This window comes from Lygodium microphyllum, unplaced genomic scaffold, assembly GCF_053477565.2.
Source record: "Lygodium microphyllum isolate KBCC unplaced genomic scaffold, Lygodium_microphyllum_v1.1.10 scaffold_61, whole genome shotgun sequence".
NCBI classification, from domain to species: Eukaryota; Viridiplantae; Streptophyta; class Polypodiopsida; order Schizaeales; family Lygodiaceae; genus Lygodium; species Lygodium microphyllum.
In genome coordinates this window covers 152,075-171,989 of record NW_028229544.1, presented here as the reverse complement: position 1 = coordinate 171,989, position 19,915 = coordinate 152,075, and the positions used below count along the sequence as shown (strand labels likewise).

The window sequence follows — 19,915 nt, the reverse complement described above, 5'->3', positions numbered from 1 at the left end:
TTGGTGGAGCAAAGGATACAAGGTGATTGAGCAAGAAGGCGGGACATTTATTTGGGAAATCAAGGTCTTCTGCCATCACTGCCTACAAATTTTGACGAGCATCCCTGTCGCATTCAATGATGATGGAGGGATGGAGCCTACAGTCCACCCATTGAATATGCTGAATTTCGATTACCATAATTACGAGTAGAGTTCAGGATGGCAGGATATGTAAACCCTTTATGGACGTACACCTTGTACTTTGATGGGGCGTCCAGGGGTCCATGCAAAAAAGGAAGTGTAGGAGTTGTCATCCGAGACCCCCGACGACGCATTGTCATGAAGTTAGCTGCTTATCTCGGGGCGAATTTTACCAATAATATGGCCGAATACAAAGCCCTGATCATGGGTTTGAATATTGCAAAGAAGGGTGGTATCCGCCAGTTGTTGGTGAAAGGGGACTCTCAGTTGGTTTTAAATCAACTCAATGGGACGTACATGGTACGGAACCCCATCCTTTGTATGTACCATCATACTGCCATAGCCCTGCTAGACGAATTCGATAGAGTGTCTTTTCAGCTGATTCCACGGAATTGGAACCAGTTTGCCGATTCATTGGCTAATCTTGCGTATGAAGAAGACCTCTTCTTTAATTGTGGCCCTTGTCCCGATATATCTATTGATGGTGAGACAGGACCCGGTCGTTTGTGGAGTATGCTTTCTGAACATGCCCTTTTTGGCAGACGATGGTTGATTTGGGTGATGCAGAGGGTAAGCGAGACTCATCTACCTTTATTATCGGGGACCCATAGACTGATTCAACGACATGTGATGCGAACACCTCTTGCGATATACGCAGGAGGGATAGGTCATAATTTAATGCACCTAGTTTAGGGCTACGAGCCTTTGTTCCCCTGGGAATGGTATGCTTTGATGTCTATCATGGTCGTTTCCAAGTGGATGTTCTGCATAGTATGGTTTGATTTCATTAGGCCAAGAGGGCCGATTCAATTTTGTAGCAAAGTCATGTCTGATTTCATTAGGCCAAGAGGGCCATTTTCCTGTCTAGTGCGGGTGCGTTTAATTGGGTTTTGTTGAGTGTTGTGCTGGACAGGTTTCGCGGTTCGTGGAATTTTGTGGAGCCTGGAAGAGCCTTTGCTGCGATGGAAGCTTCTTGTGGCCACTCCAGGTGATATTTCTCCTTTACGAGTACCTTTCTTTCCTGTTATATGTGTATTTGTGCTTGTCGAGGGGATCTATTTTTGTTGGGGACCGGCAACCAAGGCATGAAGTCCCAGGTTTAGGCTAAGTACGTTTGAGGGAGGTCAGAGTAGTCATTGCCTCCTGTAAAGACATTGTTAGGCATTGAAAGACCTGTTTTAGAAGGAAGCCCTAGTGGCTCTGTCCTGCTAACCTGCTAGGCAGCCGTTCTAGGAGTTCTTGTTAGTAGTGAGGCAGTTAGAGAAGCCTGCTAGAAGATCATAATGATGATGCCAAGAAATCCTGAATATCCTAAAAGATGAATATAAATACGAAGGTGTGTAAAAAGGGGTTCTAACCCCTATCAAAGAAAAGAAAATAAATGAAAATATATAAGCAGTTGATCATTGCCTTGCGAAGGCCTGGTAGGTTCCTGGGGACAAGTCAGACCCGGGGCCGATACCTTGTCTTCCTAGGGGTGGCTTCTTGCTGGATACATAATAACAAAACAAGGAAGGTTGGAGCGAAAATAAAAGTGAGCGTTAGAAAAGGATTAAGTGTCGCCTTGCGAGGGCTTGGTAGGTTCTTGGGTGCCGAGACAGGTCCTGAGACCGATGCCCTGTTCTCCTTGGGTCACTACGCTCAGCTCCCTCCTTTTTACATGCCCAAGTATGTTCATCCAATAAAAACCCTAAAAGAAGACATGTACTGAAGGAAAATACTCTTTGATCAGGCTATAGGAGTCCTCGCCTTGTAGGAGCTCCTAGTGGTGTTGTCTTTAGTTGGTGAGTAGTTCAGACTACCACTTAGGGCAACCTCTTTGGCAGTTCTTTTTAGTTTGGCTGTGTTGGAGTAGCTGGTTAGTGATTCACTTCGGATCTTCTATTAAATGATGCTAGGCCTCCTCCTTGTGGATGTTATGCCTTGGTTCTGTCAGGGGTAGGGGGAGCATTGTGCTGAGTTTTATGATGATAATTGTTTTGTATCAGTTTGATGCTTCTTTGGTTGTTTATGTGCAGATATATTTGTGGATTCGACGGGCTGAGTCGCCCTATCCCGTGGTCGCCAATGGGAGCGGAATTTAGGTGACGGGAAGTGCTTAAAAATAGCTAAAAATTATGAAGATCGAGGGAAAAATATTCACTGTCAAAGGCGGCGGCTCGATCTAGGACGATTTTAAGCGCCAAAGTGCTTTAAAGGCGCCCGAGCGACACTTGTTGATTTTTCATAATTTTTCAGACAGTCGTGCGGGTTGACACAAGCTACTGGCCAATGTGGGATGCTAAGCTGGACGCCCAGGATTTTTCAGAGCTCGATTCCGAGTCCGGACGGGGAAATGGCCAAGAAACTGGTCAAGATGCGAAGGGGTGGACAAAATTTGGCCAAAATGGGCAAGTGACCCTTGGGAGCCAAAATTTAAATGTAACATGAAACTTTGGGGAGGTATCATGCATGAAATCGTGGGGAGAGGAGCACGCAGACAGGCACCGAAAAATGCGCTCCAATGTTGATCATGCCATCTCCAGCCTGCAAACAACCCCTGCAACTAATCACTGCCCCTCATTCCCTCCTGGATGCCAATCATTTCGCCGCCCTTCGCTCGTCGAATGATGCCCTCTTTGGAGAATTCTGATTTCAGTATTTCTCTCTCCTCTCTCTCTCTCTTCTAAAGGCAAGTTCATGTGGGAAGAAGAAGGAAGAAGAAAGAATGATGGAGGCTTGTCCGGCATGGATCGGATTGCTACACGGGCTGAGAATGGTGATTTGTGATGTTGCTGGACATGAAGTGCTACTGTTTTCCAAATCTACAGCCATAGACACAAAACCCGAAACACGCAAATAAGCGGTAATTTAAGATTTTCAAAGGAAATTTGAGTTTTTATGGCTTTTGATGGATGAAATGGTGTTCATGTGGGATAATAATGGTTCATGATACTGTTTTCTATGAGTTCTTGCTGGTCATGATAAAAAAATCAGAAAAATATGCATTTTGTGGTTCAAAATAATATGTTAAAACACGTAAAATATGAAAAAACAAGGGAAAATGAGGATTTTTGGCATAAAAATGGAAAGATGGATAGGAACATCAACTAAACTTTCATTTTTCTGCAAGAAGGAACTAAGGGCCACAGCCCATAACCTGTTTTGAATTTCCAGCAATTAAATAATGCAGGAAAATAAGGGAAAATAGGGGAAAACCATGAAAAATAGGGGAAAAATGCATTTTGGGTTCCGAAAAATAAGGATAAATAGGAGAAATGTTTGTGAATGTTTGTGGGGACTGAAGCATGAGGATTTGCCTCAGTTCAACCCCACCTTCTTGTTCTAGTGTGGTTTCTTCCGCTTTCTATACATAAAATGATGTCAAAATACCCTATACACCTATCCAACGATGCACTATTTAAACGGGGAAGGGTAGAGAAGTTGAAATATGTCTAAATGCCATGTGAAATGATGGGGAAGTTGCTGATTTCTATGCATAGCATTTAGGACGGATGATAATTAAAATTAAGAGCTTAGTAGCACGAGGACCACCTCGGTGCTAAGCCCATGCAACGAAGCACGAACGGTAGTTGGAAACCATTAAAAAAGAATGATTTGCACTTGTGCACGATACTGTTTGCTAAATTTTTGAGCACTAGACATTCACCAAATGCATGGAGCATGAAAAGAATTTAAGAAGTATCAGTGATCAGCTCCTGGATATGCATTGCAATTGGTTTATTATGACATGACCTACGTTGAGAGGCAGTGAGATACCCATGCTGTAGGCTAGTCGTGGGATCCTATAGGGGAAATCAAGTAAGGACAATGGTACATTCCTGGACACGTTTATTTGGTACCTTGAGCGACGTTTGTGCGAAATGTCTAAATGTTGAGCGACACATTGAGGGGCCAATCCCCAAGGTGTAGGAGAGTCGCAAAGGGTTGACGGCATTCAGCCGTAGGAGGAACCCCATGTGTATGTGATTCGAGCCTTTTGGCTATGTGAAAGGGACTCCCTCTGAGGAGTAATATTGGGTTAGGATTAGTTGGACTACAACGTATTACAAACGCAATGTGTAGGAAGGCAAAGATTTTGATAGACGCTCCTGGCCGCGAGGCCGAGGGGTTGTCCTGTGCGTAGTGACGAGGTCCGGCTAGTGCATGAGCCAGTGCCGGCCCGTTTTTAGGTCCATCAGTGGTGCGTCTGCCGGGAGCTTCTTAAAAGTGGCGGTTCTCGAATCCTGGTTGTTTAAGGACCAACTAGTAGTTTATGCCAAAGGATACTGAGATTGATCCGTTATTTATTGATAAGCATCGTCTAGCAGAAATCCAAAAGCAAGAAAGAGACGAAAGAGCTAGGCGACGTGCTGAAATTTTTAGGAGATATTCCCCTAAGCGTAGCGGTGCTGAACCCTTACGAGGGAGTGGATCTAGTGGTCTTAGCACCCCAAGCAGTAAGTTAGGAGAAGGTGGAAGCTCTAGTGCTCCCCTTCCTGCTATAAGCTAGTCCACGTCAAGTACGGGAGGTGTAACCCCACCGGTCTTTATTCCTAGTGCAAATCCAATCCGCGTCATGGCGCAGCCTATTGCAATTCCAGCAGGAACGACGGATTTGCCGGCTCTAGGTTACCCGCTACCCATTTTTAATGGGTTAGTTGAGGAAGATGCGGAACTCCACATTAGGGAGTTTCAAAAGCTGATGTTTAACTGTCGCATTCAAGAAGAAGGGCATTTAATGATGTTCTTCAATATGACTCTCAAAGGAAGAGCCGCTATATGGTTTCATGGTTTAGAAGCCGGAACTATATTGAACATTGATGCATTTTATGGAGCTTTTCGAAGGGAGTTTGCCCCTGAAAGGGGTGGGCAATATTGGTTGCGTGTACTCAACGTGACCCGCCAAGATCCACACGAGGATATTCGTGCTTATGCGAAGAAGATAAAAGAGGTTTTCCGTAAGTTGGACACCTCTATCCCTATCCCCGCAGCTGCCCAATTGCAATATTTCCTACATGGTTTGGACTTTAATATCCAATTGCAGTTGAGTAGTGTCCCCTTGGGGGATATAGATACTGCCATTACAAGAGCACAAGAGGTGGAATCCCGACTACAAGCAGCCTATGCTTCTAGAGGCAATTCGAACATGGGTTTAGTATTGGGAAACAATATGGCGATAGCCAATGGCAGTAGTGGCCAAGGGATAGCGATGGCTAACCCTAATGGGAGAGGGAACATGATGCAAAATGTGCCTTTATTACCAGCTCCCCCTAGCATGTCGATGCCTACGGGCAGTCAAACGGCTCCAAATGGGATGGGCCTTATAGGATCGTTAGGATAGGAAAGAATAAATCTACAGTGTTGTTAGCTGACCTTGAGGGGATAGAATTTAAAAATAAAGTTAATCTTAATAAGATTAAACCTTATTACTTCTGATTGTACTAATGCTATGACTGCCTTGCAGGTCTAGGCAAGATTGATCAAACATCTGCAAGGAAATCGTGATAGAGGTTGATGGGTCGTCTGATCCCTTATTTAGAACACCCATATTTGGAACAGAGGTATCATCAGGGAAAGCTCATTTGGTGGAGCAAAGGATACAAGGTGATTGAGCAAGAAGGCGGGACATTTATTTGGGAAATCAAGGTCTTCTGCCATCACTGCCTACAAATTTTGACGAGCATCCCTGTCGCATTCAATGATGATGGAGGGATGGAGCCTACAGTCCACCCATTGAATATGCTGAATTTCGATTACCATAATTACGAGTAGAGTTCAGGATGGCAGGATATGTAAACCCTTTATGGACGTACACCTTGTACTTTGATGGGGCGTCCAGGGGTCCATGCAAAAAAGGAAGTGTAGGAGTTGTCATCCGAGACCCCCGACGACGCATTGTCATGAAGTTAGCTGCTTATCTCGGGGCGAATTTTACCAATAATATGGCCGAATACAAAGCCCTGATCATGGGTTTGAATATTGCAAAGAAGGGTGGTATCCGCCAGTTGTTGGTGAAAGGGGACTCTCAGTTGGTTTTAAATCAACTCAATGGGACGTACATGGTACGGAACCCCATCCTTTGTATGTACCATCATACTGCCATAGCCCTGCTAGACGAATTCGATAGAGTGTCTTTTCAGCTGATTCCACGGAATTGGAACCAGTTTGCCGATTCATTGGCTAATCTTGCGTATGAAGAAGACCTCTTCTTTAATTGTGGCCCTTGTCCCGATATATCTATTGATGGTGAGATAGGACCCGGTCGTTTGTGGAGTATGCTTTCTGAACATGCCCTTTTTGGCAGACGATGGTTGATTTGGGTGATGCAGAGGGTAAGCGAGACTCATCTACCTTTATTATCGGGGACCCATAGACTGATTCGACGACATGTGATGCGAACACCTCTTGCGATATACGCAGGAGGGATAGGTCATAATTTAATGCACCTAGTTTAGGGCTACGAGCCTTTGTTCCCCTGGGAATGGTATGCTTTGATGTCTATCATGGTTGTTTCCAAGTGGATGTTCTGCATAGTATGGTTTGATTTCATTAGGCCAAGAGGGCCGATTCAATTTTGTAGCAAAGTCATGTCTGATTTCATTAGGCCAAGAGGGCCATTTTCCTGTCTAGTGCGGGTGCGTTTAATTGGGTTTTGTTGAGTGTTGTGCTGGACAGGTTTCGCGGTTCGTGGAATTTTGTGGAGCCTGGAAGAGCCTTTGCTGCGATGGAAGCTTCTTGTGGCCACTCCAGGTGATATTTCTCCTTTACGAGTACCTTTCTTTCCTGTTATATGTGTATTTGTGCTTGTCGAGGGGATCTATTTTTGTTGGGGACCGGCAACCAAGGCATGAAGTCCCAGGTTTAGGCTAAGTACGTTTGAGGGAGGTCAGAGTAGTCATTGCCTCCTGTAAAGACATTGTTAGGCATTGAAAGACCTGTTTTAGAAGGAAGCCCTAGTGGCTCTGTCCTGCTAACCTGCTAGGCAGCCGTTCTAGGAGTTCTTGTTAGTAGTGAGGCAGTTAGAGAAGCCTGCTAGAAGATCATAATGATGATGCCAAGAAATCCTGAATATCCTAAAAGATGAATATAAATACGAAGGTGTGTAAAAAGGGGTTCTAACCCCTATCAAAGAAAAGAAAAGAAATGAAAATATATAAGCAGTTGATCATTGCCTTGCGAAGGCCTGGTAGGTTCCTGGGGACGAGTCAGACCCGGGGCCGATACCTTGTCTTCCTAGGGGTGGCTTCTTGCTGGATACATAATAACAAAACAAGGAAGGTTGGAGCGAAAATAAAAGTGAGCGTTAGAAAAGGATTAAGTGTCGCCTTGCGAGGGCTTGGTAGGTTCTTGGGTGCCGAGACAGGTCCTGAGACCGATGCCCTGTTCTCCTTGGGTCACTACGCTCAGCTCCCTCCTTTTTACATGCCCAAGTATGTTCATCCAATAAAAACCCTAAAAGAAGACATGTACTGAAGGAAAATACTCTTTGATCAGGCTATAGGAGTCCTCGCCTTGTAGGAGCTCCTAGTGGTGTTGTCTTTAGTTGGTGAGTAGTTCAGACTACCACTTAGGGCAACCTCTTTGGCAGTTCTTTTTAGTATGGCTGTGTTGGAGTAGCTGGTTAGTGATTCACTTCGGATCTTCTATTAAATGATGCTAGGCCTCCTCCTTGTGGATGTTATGCCTTGGTTCTGTCAGGGGTAGGGGGAGCATTGTGCTGAGTTTTATGATGATAATTGTTTTGTATCAGTTTGATGCTTCTTTGGTTGTTTATGTGCAGATATATTTGTGGATTCGACGTGCTGAGTCGCCCTATCCCGTGGTCGCCAATGGGAGCGGAATTTAGGTGACGGGAAGTGCTTAAAAATAGCTAAAAATTATGAAGATCGAGGGAAAAATATTCACTGTCAAAGGCGGCGGCTCGATCTAGGACGATTTTAAGCGCCAAAGTGCTTTAAAGGCGCCCGAGCGACACTTGTTGATTTTTCATAATTTTTCAGACAGTCGTGCGGGTTGACACAAGCTACTGGCCAATGTGGGATGCTAAGCTGGACGCCCAGGATTTTTCAGAGCTCGATTCCGAGTCCGGACGGGGAAATGGCCAAGAAACTGGTCAAGATGCGAAGGGGTGGACAAAATTTGGCCAAAATGGGCAAGTGACCCTTGGGAGCCAAAATTTAAATGTAACATGAAACTTTGGGGAGGTATCATGCATGAAATCGTGGGGAGAGGAGCACGCAGACAGGCACCGAAAAATGCGCTCCAATGTTGATCATGCCATCTCCAGCCTGCAAACAACCCCTGCAACTAATCACTGCCCCTCATTCCCTCCTGGATGCCAATCATTTTGCCGCCCTTCGCTCGTCGAATGATGCCCTCTTTGGAGAATTCTGATTTCAGTATTTCTCTCTCCTCTCTCTCTCTCTTCTAAAGGCAAGTTCATGTGGGAAGAAGAAGGAAGAAGAAAGAATGATGGAGGCTTGTCCGGCATGGATCGGATTGCTACACGGGCTGAGAATGGTGATTTGTGATGTTGCTGGACATGAAGTGCTACTGTTTTCCAAATCTACAGCCATAGACACAAAACCCGAAACACGCAAATAAGCGGTAATTTAAGATTTTCAAAGGAAATTTGAGTTTTTATGGCTTTTGATGGATGAAATGGTGTTCATGTGGGATAATAATGGTTCATGATACTGTTTTCTATGAGTTCTTGCTGGTCATGATAAAAAAATCAGAAAAATATGCATTTTGTGGTTCAAAATAATATGTTAAAACACGTAAAATATGAAAAAACAAGGGAAAATGAGGATTTTTGGCATAAAAATGGAAAGATGGATAGGAACATCAACTAAACTTTCATTTTTCTGCAAGAAGGAACTAAGGGCCACAGCCCATAACCTGTTTTGAATTTCTAGCAATTAAATAATGCAGGAAAATAAGGGAAAATAGGGGAAAACCATGAAAAATAGGGGAAAAATGCATTTTGGGTTCCGAAAAATAAGGATAAATAGGAGAAATGTTTGTGAATGTTTGTGGGGACTGAAGCATGAGGATTTGCCTCAGTTCAACCCCACCTTCTTGTTCTAGTGTGGTTTCTTCCGCTTTCTATACATAAAATGATGTCAAAATACCCTATACACCTATCCAACGATGCACTATTTAAACGGGGAAGGGTAGAGAAGTTGAAATATGTCTAAATGCCATGTGAAATGATGGGGAAGTTGCTGATTTCTATGCGTAGCATTTAGGACGGATGATAATTAAAATTAAGAGCTTAGTAGCACAAGGACCACCTCGGTGCTAAGCCCATGCAACGAAGCACGAACGGTAGTTGGAAACCATTAAAAAAGAATGATTTGCACTTGTGCACGATACTGTTTGCTAAATGTTTGAGCACTAGACATTCACCAAATGCATGGAGCATGAAAAGAATTTAAGAAGTATCAGTGATCAGCTCCTGGATATGCATTGCAATTGGTTTATTATGACATGACCTACGTTGAGAGGCAGTGAGATACCCATGCTGTAGGCTAGTCGTGGGATCCTATAGGGGAAATCAAGTAAGGACAATGGTACATTCCTGGACACGTTTATTTGGTACCTTGAGCGACGTTTGTGCGAAATGTCTAAATGTTGAGCGACGCATTGAGGGGCCAATCCCCAAGGTGTAGGAGAGTCGCAGAGGGTTGACGGCATTCAGCCGTAGGAGGAACCCCATGTGTATGTGATTCGAGCCTTTTGGCTATGTGAAAGGGACTCCCTCTGAGGAGTAATATTGGGTTAGGATTAGTTGGACTACAACGTATTATAAACGCAATGTGTAGGAAGGCAGAGATCTTGATAGACGCTCCTGGCCGCGAGGCCGAGGGGTTGTCCTGTGCGTAGTGACGAGGTCCGGCTAGTGCATGAGCCAGTGCCGGCCCGTTTTTAGGTCCATCACTGAGTCCCCTATTGGATAGATGAAGCCTGCCTTTAAAAGTCGTTGCACCTCAGTGAGTAGAGCGTTTTGTTGAACTACTCCCAATCGTCGTAGTCGCTGCACCACCGGCCTTGCTCCCTCTTTAAGATTAATGTGATGTTGTACTACTGTCACACCTGTGATGTGTTCATAATCAGAAATAAAAAGTGCAGAGTGTTTTATCACCACTTCCATGTAGGTTGCCTTCTCCTCAACTGATAGATCCTTAGCCAACATTTTTTCTAACCCCTCCTTCTCGACCTTTGGAAACTGCTGCGGAATTTCACTACTAGTAGGCCCTTTTAATGTAATCCCCATCACTTCTAGAGATCTTTCTTCCTCCTCATTAGAAGACTCTCCCTCTGTCATAAATGACCAACCCTCGCTGGAACTCCATTCATCAGCGGTGGTCTCTAACACAAGATTCTCCTGTCGGCCCTCCTTCATGTTGTAGATAGTGCTCTTCCATTTTTTATGCAGCCCCTTTTGTGGCCTTAGCTCTAAAGCCCATGTCTCCCAATCTTGTATGGCTTTCATTCCCATTAGCCATGGTTGCCCAAGAATGAGTGGATAACTGTCCCCCTTCACTAGCATCACATACATGTCAAGCTCCAATTGCACTCCACACACCGTTACCTTGACTTTCTTTATAACTCCCAAATAATTTACTACTACATTGTTAGCCATTTTAGCCCGAAATTTAGTAGTTTCATTTACCTCTAATCCCAAACGATGCATCAACTTTTCCGTCATGACACAAATCTCTGCACCTCCATCCACATATGTCTTTGACACTCTCTGTCCATTGATTTCGGCTTCCACTAGAGGCACAATATCTTTCATCTTTCTAGCCTGGATTGCATTCACATGTCTATTCTTCATGGGTCTAATGCTTACCATCTTTGACCATTGTCACCGCACTGTTGGAGATAGATGTAATTGGGGCCATGAAATTTTTGGCCCTTGATTCCTCACATCAGCAAGCAAATCATAAGCTCTAGTACCTTTACCCAGGGAAAAATCATCTGGCTCAATGTGTCGGTGTGAGCGAGCCCTCCTCTTTTTACTATTGCGTGTCTTTGCAGCCATTGATGACTCTGCCTCCTCTTCCATATTTTCAACCTCCTTTGGTGGTGTAGGCTCCATTTTCTCAATTCTCGGGGCTTTCTTCACCGGTATTGCTTCAACCTCTACTACTTTGGCCTTCCCTTTGACATCACTCTCATCTAAACTAATTATCCTAACATCATGATTCTCTGGCAGTTGGACAGGCAAGGGCGGCACCTCTACAACAAGTGGTCGAGGATGCTGGAGAACTTGAACCGGTGGTGGAGGCCCTGGATTCTGTGGAACAAACCTTTCCCTAGGTGGTGTCACTTGTTGTCCCCTCCTTCTTGGTTGCAACCCATTTCCTGGAAAACGCCTAGGATGAGGGTAAAAGTACATACCATGGCCAATCTCCCCACAATTATAGCAAACATACTCTCTTTCTTGCCTCCTTGGACCTCGATTACCTTCATTTATGAGGGGAGGGAGCCGCACTCCTTGCACCAAATTTAATGAAAGGCTTTCAAGTTGATTAGTAATGCATTGTAAGAGCTCTTGCTGTGGTATCTCTGGTTCATGTGGGGCCTCTGCTATTTCTCTAGGCCTTGGCATGGTTGGTAAAACCTGCATGGGCTCAACTCCCCCCTTCAACTGGGCTTGATACTTCAATTTTCTATCTTTCTCCCTCGCATAAGTGACTGATTCTTCATAGGATGTGGGAAACTTTCCTTTGACCTTCTCCCTTAGTAGAGGATGGAGTCCGGCTAGAAAACAATCTTTCTTAAGGCAATCAGGTACTCTTTCTCCCTCAGCTAAAGAGGCTGTCCATTTATCCCACAATTTTATAAACATGCCTTCATATGCTTGGTACTCCCCTGGTAAGGTTTGGCGAAGATCTAAGAGTTTTCTCCAAATATCTTCAGGTGGCTCTGTATCTTGGTACTTGTGCATAAATGCGGTCTTGAGATCCTCCGAATTACCCCTTGTAGCCTCCGGGATAGCTTGATACCACACTTGAGCATCACCTTTTAGAACTAAAGAGAAGGCCCGTACTTTGGTTGCTTCATCATCCCGGCCTGTGACTAGGAAGGCCATTTCTAAGTCATCCAAAAAGTCTAGAGCTTTCTTCCCTTTGTGCCCAAAAAAACTTGGAAATGCCATGTTGCCTTAGTAGAGTATGAAGATGAAAACGTCTAGACTTAAGTTGTATTTTATAAGGGAAAGGATGAATGGGTTCACAAATGCATTGATTTCAGCAAGACTTCTAGGCCCCAGTATGCTTCTAATAATGCCTTGGAATCTAAGCTTTGTGCTAGCTACAATATGCACAGTTTGCATAGCAAGTGGACGGATAGGTCCATACAACTCGTTCTGATTCATGAGAAACTATTATAATAGGATAAATACATGTACATTGAAGGATGCATTGTAGTCTAGCATTGGGAAGATTATAGGTTCTGGTGATACAAGAATCTCCCTTAATATTTCAGCCCCAAAGTACATGACAAGACGCTGCTGGAAGAAAATCTTCCTAATGATGCATACATTAACTCGGATGTTTTGTACAGAGTGAAAGGTGTAGAAATTCGGGCCATTGTTATTATTCATGAGTGGAGACTACTTAAGGGAGTAGAGGGAATGCACTTTCTTGAATTATGAAGGATTTTTTCCAGAGTGTTTCTTTTTGGAACCCACCAACTTTGCTATACGGAGAATTTGCTCACCAGTGATTGTTCTTGCCTTGGTGTGTCCATCCTCGGCGACGTATATTTCACAAGGTATGATGGCCACCTTTTCAACCACACCCAACCTTCGAGCTAACAACAGTTGAAGGTAGTCTCCATACTTTCCACTTCTACAAAACTCCACACCGTTCATGCATAGTTGTCCTCCTTTGATGTGGATTAGGCCAGAGAGAGAGAGGGATTTGATGATTTGGAGACGAGGACCTCTCGGAAGGGCCTTCACTTTATTTGCAAAACACTCACCACAATTATGAGAACCTAGCAATTCATGGCAACATAATTTTTTCCGTTGTGAGATAATGGAATTTCTAAAGTGAACACCTTTTACCCGCATGCGTTCCGTCATCCGATAGGCATACTTTCTTTCTTGAGCTTCTTTAGGAGAAAATTCTGGGAGTCGTGGACTTCGACCAGCTTCAAAAATAGTTGGTGAAGGCGTTGAGGAAGAGCCACTTGGGGAACTTGTTGTAGAGGATGCACCACCATGTGTTGTATCATTCCACATAAGGAGGTAGAGAATTGTGGTTGAGAATGTCCTCAGCGGAGGCACCAAAAATGAGGGCTGAAATGATGAACGGGTTGCCTCTTACCCATCCAACCTCCAATCCTCACTAAGAGAACTAAAGAGGGGCACCACCTAGCCAAAGGGAGGATGGGCTAGGACATCCCTTTTCTCAAAGAGAATCAAGAGAACCAAGACACAAATTTACAAGAGAGAATATATGTACTAGACACCATATTGGAATATAAGAGAGAGAGATGAGAGGAGAGGGAGACAAGAGGAGAAGAGATAGAAGAAGCTTGCCATTATGCTACATGGAATGAGAAGATGAGGAGAGAGGGAGATAATAGGAGAAGAGGTAGAGGAAGCTTGCCATTATGCTACATAATAAAAGAACTCACTCATAGCTTACCTCAAAGAGATGAGGATATTCTAGAATGCTCTCATGGACTTGTCATTGTCCTTCTTTCTCCCCCTTCTTCATTCTCCATGGGCTCTTTATATAGCCTCCATGAGGGATTAGATTAAGCTAATCTTCTTGATTAACATAATCCTAGATGATGTATGGCATCTTTGAAAATATGGAGAATAGTGGATGGGACAAGTCCCCACCTTGGTCATCATGCAAGAAGCCAAGGGTGGTGGTAGACAAAATAGAGAAATTGAGCTAGATTACAAGAGGTGGGTGCCCAAAGCACATTATTATAATATATTTACAAGAAGGACAGAGTGGAAAGTTGATGTGGTGAAAGAGAGAAGAAAATTGCATGTAGCCAGCAGTCTGCGCCTTCGTAACTTCAAATCCGTGAGGAATTTGAAAAAAGTTTCTTCTGCAACTTTGTAGACCAGGTCGAAATCGATTGGGCATCGTGGAAATTTTCTTGAAATTCTATTTTTTCTTGGGAGTTATTGAGATTATAAAAAATGGCTTTCAAAAGTTGCTTTGACTTTAGTCCCCCATATGTATATAAATACATATAAGCATGTGACAAAAGGGGTCCATGCTTGTAAGCTTTTGTGCAAGATCCAAATGACACCATGATGTGGATATTGACTTGTGTGCTAGGGTGAGGTGTCCTCTAATGATGGTGATAGATTCTAAATCTTAGTGATGCAGACGGAGCCCATGTGTAGTTGGAGGCTAGTCCTTTGAAAAATCTATGCATTCACTCAACTCCTAGGTGTAATCCATTTTCATCTCCACTAAGATAACCATCCCTTTGACCCTTTACATTGACATGCCTTCTAAGAACTTGTTCCCCCCATTTGCTAGAGTTATCGTAATCGAGAAGTAATGTAGCATACCTAGTGCTTGAAGAGTAAACCCAAAGTGATATGGTAAGCTCTTGATAGGGCCTTTGGCCAAAATTTTGTGGTAATAATCCGGGTTGTAAAAAACCCGGATCAACGTCCGACCAGTAGCCCCCATATGCTCAGTTTGAAGAAAAGAGACGAAAAAAAAGGATGTCCAGGCCGTTGTGGAAAGAAGAAGAGAGGAGTAAAAGAAGAAGGAGAACAAGAGGGAAGAGAGAGAAGAGGGAGAGTAGAAGGGAAGGAGAAGAGAAAAGGGAGAGAGAGGGGAAAAGGGAGAGAGAAGGAGGAGAAGGAGAGTGAGAAGAGGAAGGGAGAAAAAGAAGAGAGAGAAGAGGGAAGGAAAAGAAGAGGAGTGAGAGAAGAGAGAAGAAGGAGAAGAAAGAAGGAGGGAGAGAGAGAAGAGGAGAAAGAGAGGGAGAGAAGGAGAAGGAGAGAAGAGAAAGAAGGAAGAGAGAGAAGAGGAGGAAGAGGGAGAAGAGAAGGAGAAGAAGGGAAGGAGTGGTAGAGAAAAGGGAAGTAGTGGGGAGATAGAAAAAGAAGGAGTGAGAAAGAGAAGAGAAGAAGGGGAGAGTAGTAGAAGAAGAGAAGAAGAAGAGAAGGAGAGAGAGAGAGAGAAGAGAAATAAGAGAGAAGGAAAAGAAGAGAAAAGAGAGTGAGAGAGTAAAGGAAAGGAGAAGAAGAGAAGGAGAGGGAGAGAGAGTAGGAGAGTAAGAAAGAAGAAGAAGAGAGTAGGAGAGTAGAAGAATAAGAAAGGGAGAAGGAAAGAAGGAGGAGAGGAGAAAAAGAAGAAGAAGAGAGAGAAAGAGAGTAACCGCCACAAGTCACCCAAACCACTCTCTCGGCAACGAACCTTGTCCAGCGGTCTTTCCCAACCGAATGTGTCAAACCGAAACCGCCAAGGTCCGGACTGCCCAATCTCCGCAAGGCGAATGGCTCCCAAGAAGAACGTCGTTGAAAGCATAGGCGCCCAAGCCACCGGTAATGCTGGAGGGGTGAGCGGAACGACCAATGCAACACACATGAATCAAGCCCAGGTTCTATGCGTTAAAAAGTAATTTAGGAATCAATTCTCGTGGAAGGGATGAAAGGATTGATGTCATGCATAGGGTTTTGTTTACTGTAAGAGCTAAGTTGCATGCACGAAACAGTAGAGTTGGAATTCGCACAAGATTTTAGGCACGAAACGATAGCTTTTACACACACATAAAATGATAAGGTTATCACCTTACTTCACATAAAATGATAGCTTTTTAGCCAGTTCAGTGCATGAATAGTCATTTGGAATTCACGTTTCACAATCATGGTTAAAAGGAACATATGAAATGTTAATTTTTGTTCATGAGATACACTTGCATCGTTAGACAAAACCCTAGACTTTCATAGATGCAAGTCACATGTGATCCGAGGTATTAGGAATAAGTATAATTGCCTACAAATTATTTTATCGATCTTGCTGTGGACTATCGCAAATGGATACACTCCTATCTTAGTTGAAGCTGGTGACCTAACCCTAAATGGATTGTTGACCCAAGTTATGCTTGGTGGGTTGAAAAGGTTGTAAATCCCTTAAGCAAGTGTTTGATACATCCAATTAAAATTCTGATTGTGCATGCAATGGGATTGCGATGCCTTGAAGCAAGAGGTTGTGCTTTCAACTATTTGTTAATGTGGTTTTGGATGTTAACCCAAGTGGGGAGTGTTTGATGATTTCATGGCCGGGTCTGAGATGACTAATTGCCATGGAAACGAAAGGGATGTTTTCCCTAGCAATTGTTACTATGCTGGTTGCTTCAGCTATGGTTGATTTCCTAAAGGGATAATTAAGGAAGGATGGCACTAGCTACCCCCCGCAAGCCGCCAAACCCTAACCAAAGGGGTTATGCATCCGCGTCGGGAATGTGGACTGAACCTACTGTGAGAGGTCTCTCCGTGGAAATCACTTGGCATAGGAGGACACTTGGGTGCTAGTGGGGGCTTTGGCCGTTGTCGTACTGCTGCGTATCTGAGGTGTGGAATCCACCAAAAAGTTTGTGTGTGTGACATTTGTTACTTTGTGCATGCTTAGTCATTGTGTTTGCTTTGCGTGGGCTGGAGATCAAACCTCACTGTTTAGTAGATGATTTGATGTTCACCCAAAAGTACACCTACAGACCCATGGAGGTGGGCAGCATAATGATGAACAGGATGGCAACCGGTACCGAAGTAACACAACTTGCAAGTTCTCTCGAAGTAGCATGTTTAACAAAGAAAGGCATCCTGGAGGATGACCATACCAGCAGCCAATCTGATGTAGCCAATGCCAATGTTCAACCCAAGGACTCCTTAATTGTCCTTCCACCATTGAACAATAGCCTTGTTAGTCATCATATGCCAATGAATGGGCTATTGGAGCACAGTAAGAAATCTATTGTTGTGGAGTTTATACCCACTGTACGGTCAGGGCAGAGTTTGGGATCTTACTATGGGGTTTTTGATGGGCATGGTGGGAGAAACTCAGCAGAGTTTGTCAAAGACAAGTTACTCAATTACATTGTTGAAGATGTGGCATTTTCAACTGCAGTAGAAGAGGCTGTCCATCATGCCATTCTGTAGACAGACACAACATTTGTAGAAGCTTGTTCAATCAATCATGACTTGTCATTTGGCACAATAGCTTTAAATGTCTTAGTGCTCGGAAGAGAGTTGTTTGTGGCCAATGCAAGAGATTGTAGAGCTGTCCTCTGCAGGAAGGGCAAGGCCATTGATATGACAAGGGATCATAAGGCCTCATGTTCACTTGAAAGAAGGCGAATAGAGTCCCTTGGAGGCTTTGTGGACGATGGATATCTGAATGGACAGATCAATGTTGCAAGAGCCATTGGAAACTAGCATATCAAGGGATTAAAGGGCATGAATTGTCCTCTTAATGCAGAGCCAAAAGTGAGACAAGCTTTGTTGATTGAAGAAGACGAGTTTATGATTATTGGTTGTGATGGTTTCTGGGATGTGTTTACAAGTCAGAATGCAGTGGATTTTGCCAGAAGGAACTACAAGCAGTAGAGAGAGTCTGCTTCGGGGTACTCCTTGTTTCAAGCCTATGGTATGGATGAAATAGGACAAACTGTAGATATCATGCAGCAGTCTGTGATTGATCTTACACGATTTGGGAAGGTTGTGAAACTTATAGCCTTCAAATCTTTTAGCTCAGTGCTGAATGCCTTGGAACAGTGCAATGCTGTATCTGAAGGGATATTGACGGAAGATCTTTCAAATTTTCTTGAGTTAAATTTGCCTGCTAAAAGAGGACACCAGAAAAACTCTATTTGGGGGAGAAAAAGAAACGACAACAGGCAGTAGTGGGGGAGTTTGCCATCGAAGAACGGAGAGGAGGATACAACAGAAAACAATCAGGAGAGCTGGACAAGACGACACCGCCATCAAAAAAGCTATGGAATGGAGACCTCGTTGCTTTTTGGAATGTTGTCATATCCTTTGCGCACGCTGAGTCAAAAGAGGAGGAAGAAGAAACAGATAAAGAAACAAGATGAAGATTAAGGACAATAATGTAAAGACACTGCGAACATTTGTTTGCCTTCCATGACTACTGAAGTCGGCTCCTATCATTCATCCTTACTGTCATAATGTCTGCTAAAGCAATGAAGAAGATGGATCAGAAGCAACGACCGCACATGGAATAATTCCTTCGCCTCCCCAAAACATAGTAAATTCTTAACTGACACACACCAACCGAGGGCAAGATTACTCCAATATTTGTAACATGAAGGAAGGAGATTAGGCCTGTCAGGCCTGTGAATCCACTGCAGAAGAAATTTGATTTGGATCAGGATGAGATTCAATGGCTATATATTAGATTTATCTTACAAGAGTGAATGCATACCTACTCCCTACAAGCTGGGTCTTTTGTTCTATGCAGGGTTGATGAATCTTAGACAAAACTAAAAGTTGATTGACAAGGGAAGGAGGGCCTAATGCAATACCTGCTCGATTTGGGACTGTAAAACTGTAAGTAAGGCCTTTATGGACAAAGGTGCATAATAGTATGAGGACTGGCCAAGCTGCCTGATCAACTGCATCTCTGATGTTACTGTGAGCAGTTTGCTGGAAGCTGCAGTAGCACCTTCTAATGTTGCATGAGCTCTGTTTTGAGCTCTTTTGGAGAGGAGGAGCTTGAGTTGCTTTTTTAGAAAGTTCAGAATGTTGCTGTTGTCAAAGAAGAGGAAGGAACAGATTTTCAAATGCAGAAAAGAGAGCCTCACAAGAGTTTTCATCTTTATCTGATTGTGTGCATCGGCTTCAGGCAACATTGACATTATTCATCAGTGGAAGGAGGCTATTAACTCTTGGAAAGATATTGTTACTTGGCATCATTTTCTCATCTTGTTTATTCACATGATTGATCTTCTATCCTGAAATTAGTCAAGGTCCTCTGTGGACACGACTTTGCTTTCGAAAACCCTTCGACATCTTTGGTGAACTTCACGTGCAAGCGTTGCATTTAAAAAAATTTCAGGATGGGAGATACTTCAACATCAATTTCAACCCCTTCTACGATTCTTGCTTTGTCCGCTACTTCGACTCCATCATCGACTTCTGCTTCAAGTACTTCTGCAGATGATTTAAAGCAGATTTTGCAGAATATGTCTATGTATATGCAACTTCAAAATCAACAGACACAATTGTATATGCAGCAGCAGCAACATTTACATCAACAACAGTTGTCTCAACAAAGGCAACTATGTTCGGAGCAAGAGAATGCAATCAGCGCGACTAAGGCGATTGAAGCAGTTGAAAATGAAAAGAAGCTATTTGATGGCCGTAATGCATCGGCTTATTTGAAGACGTATGAGATAAAGATGGGATTTTTTGGAGTACCGAGAGGACTTATGAGTAAATATTTTCTTCGCCTTGTCACACCTTCCTTGAGGGTAAAAGTGACTGATCTTCTCCTTCAAAATTCGCATTGGCAAGATTTTAAGAAGGCCCTGAAAGAGGAGTATTTTCTTGAGGACTTTGGGATGGCTACTCAACGGTCATTCCGAGAGTGGGTCTACATGCCAAACAAAGGTCTAGCTGCTTCAGAATTGATACGAGAATTTGAAGAGAGGTATAGTCAGCTTGATGCCATTGAACAAAGAGCATTGGATATTGAGAAAGTTGAGATTTTCTTGCAAGCTAGAGATCCTC

At 43.6% G+C, this 19,915-nt stretch overlaps 1 pseudogene; it reads left to right on the top strand.

Annotated features, from left to right (window-relative positions):
• The first annotated feature begins 16,885 nt into the window (after positions 1-16,885).
• Positions 16,886-17,770, top strand: LOC148008850 (putative protein phosphatase 2C 57 pseudogene; annotated as a pseudogene).
• The last annotated feature ends 2,145 nt before the right edge of the window (positions 17,771-19,915 follow it).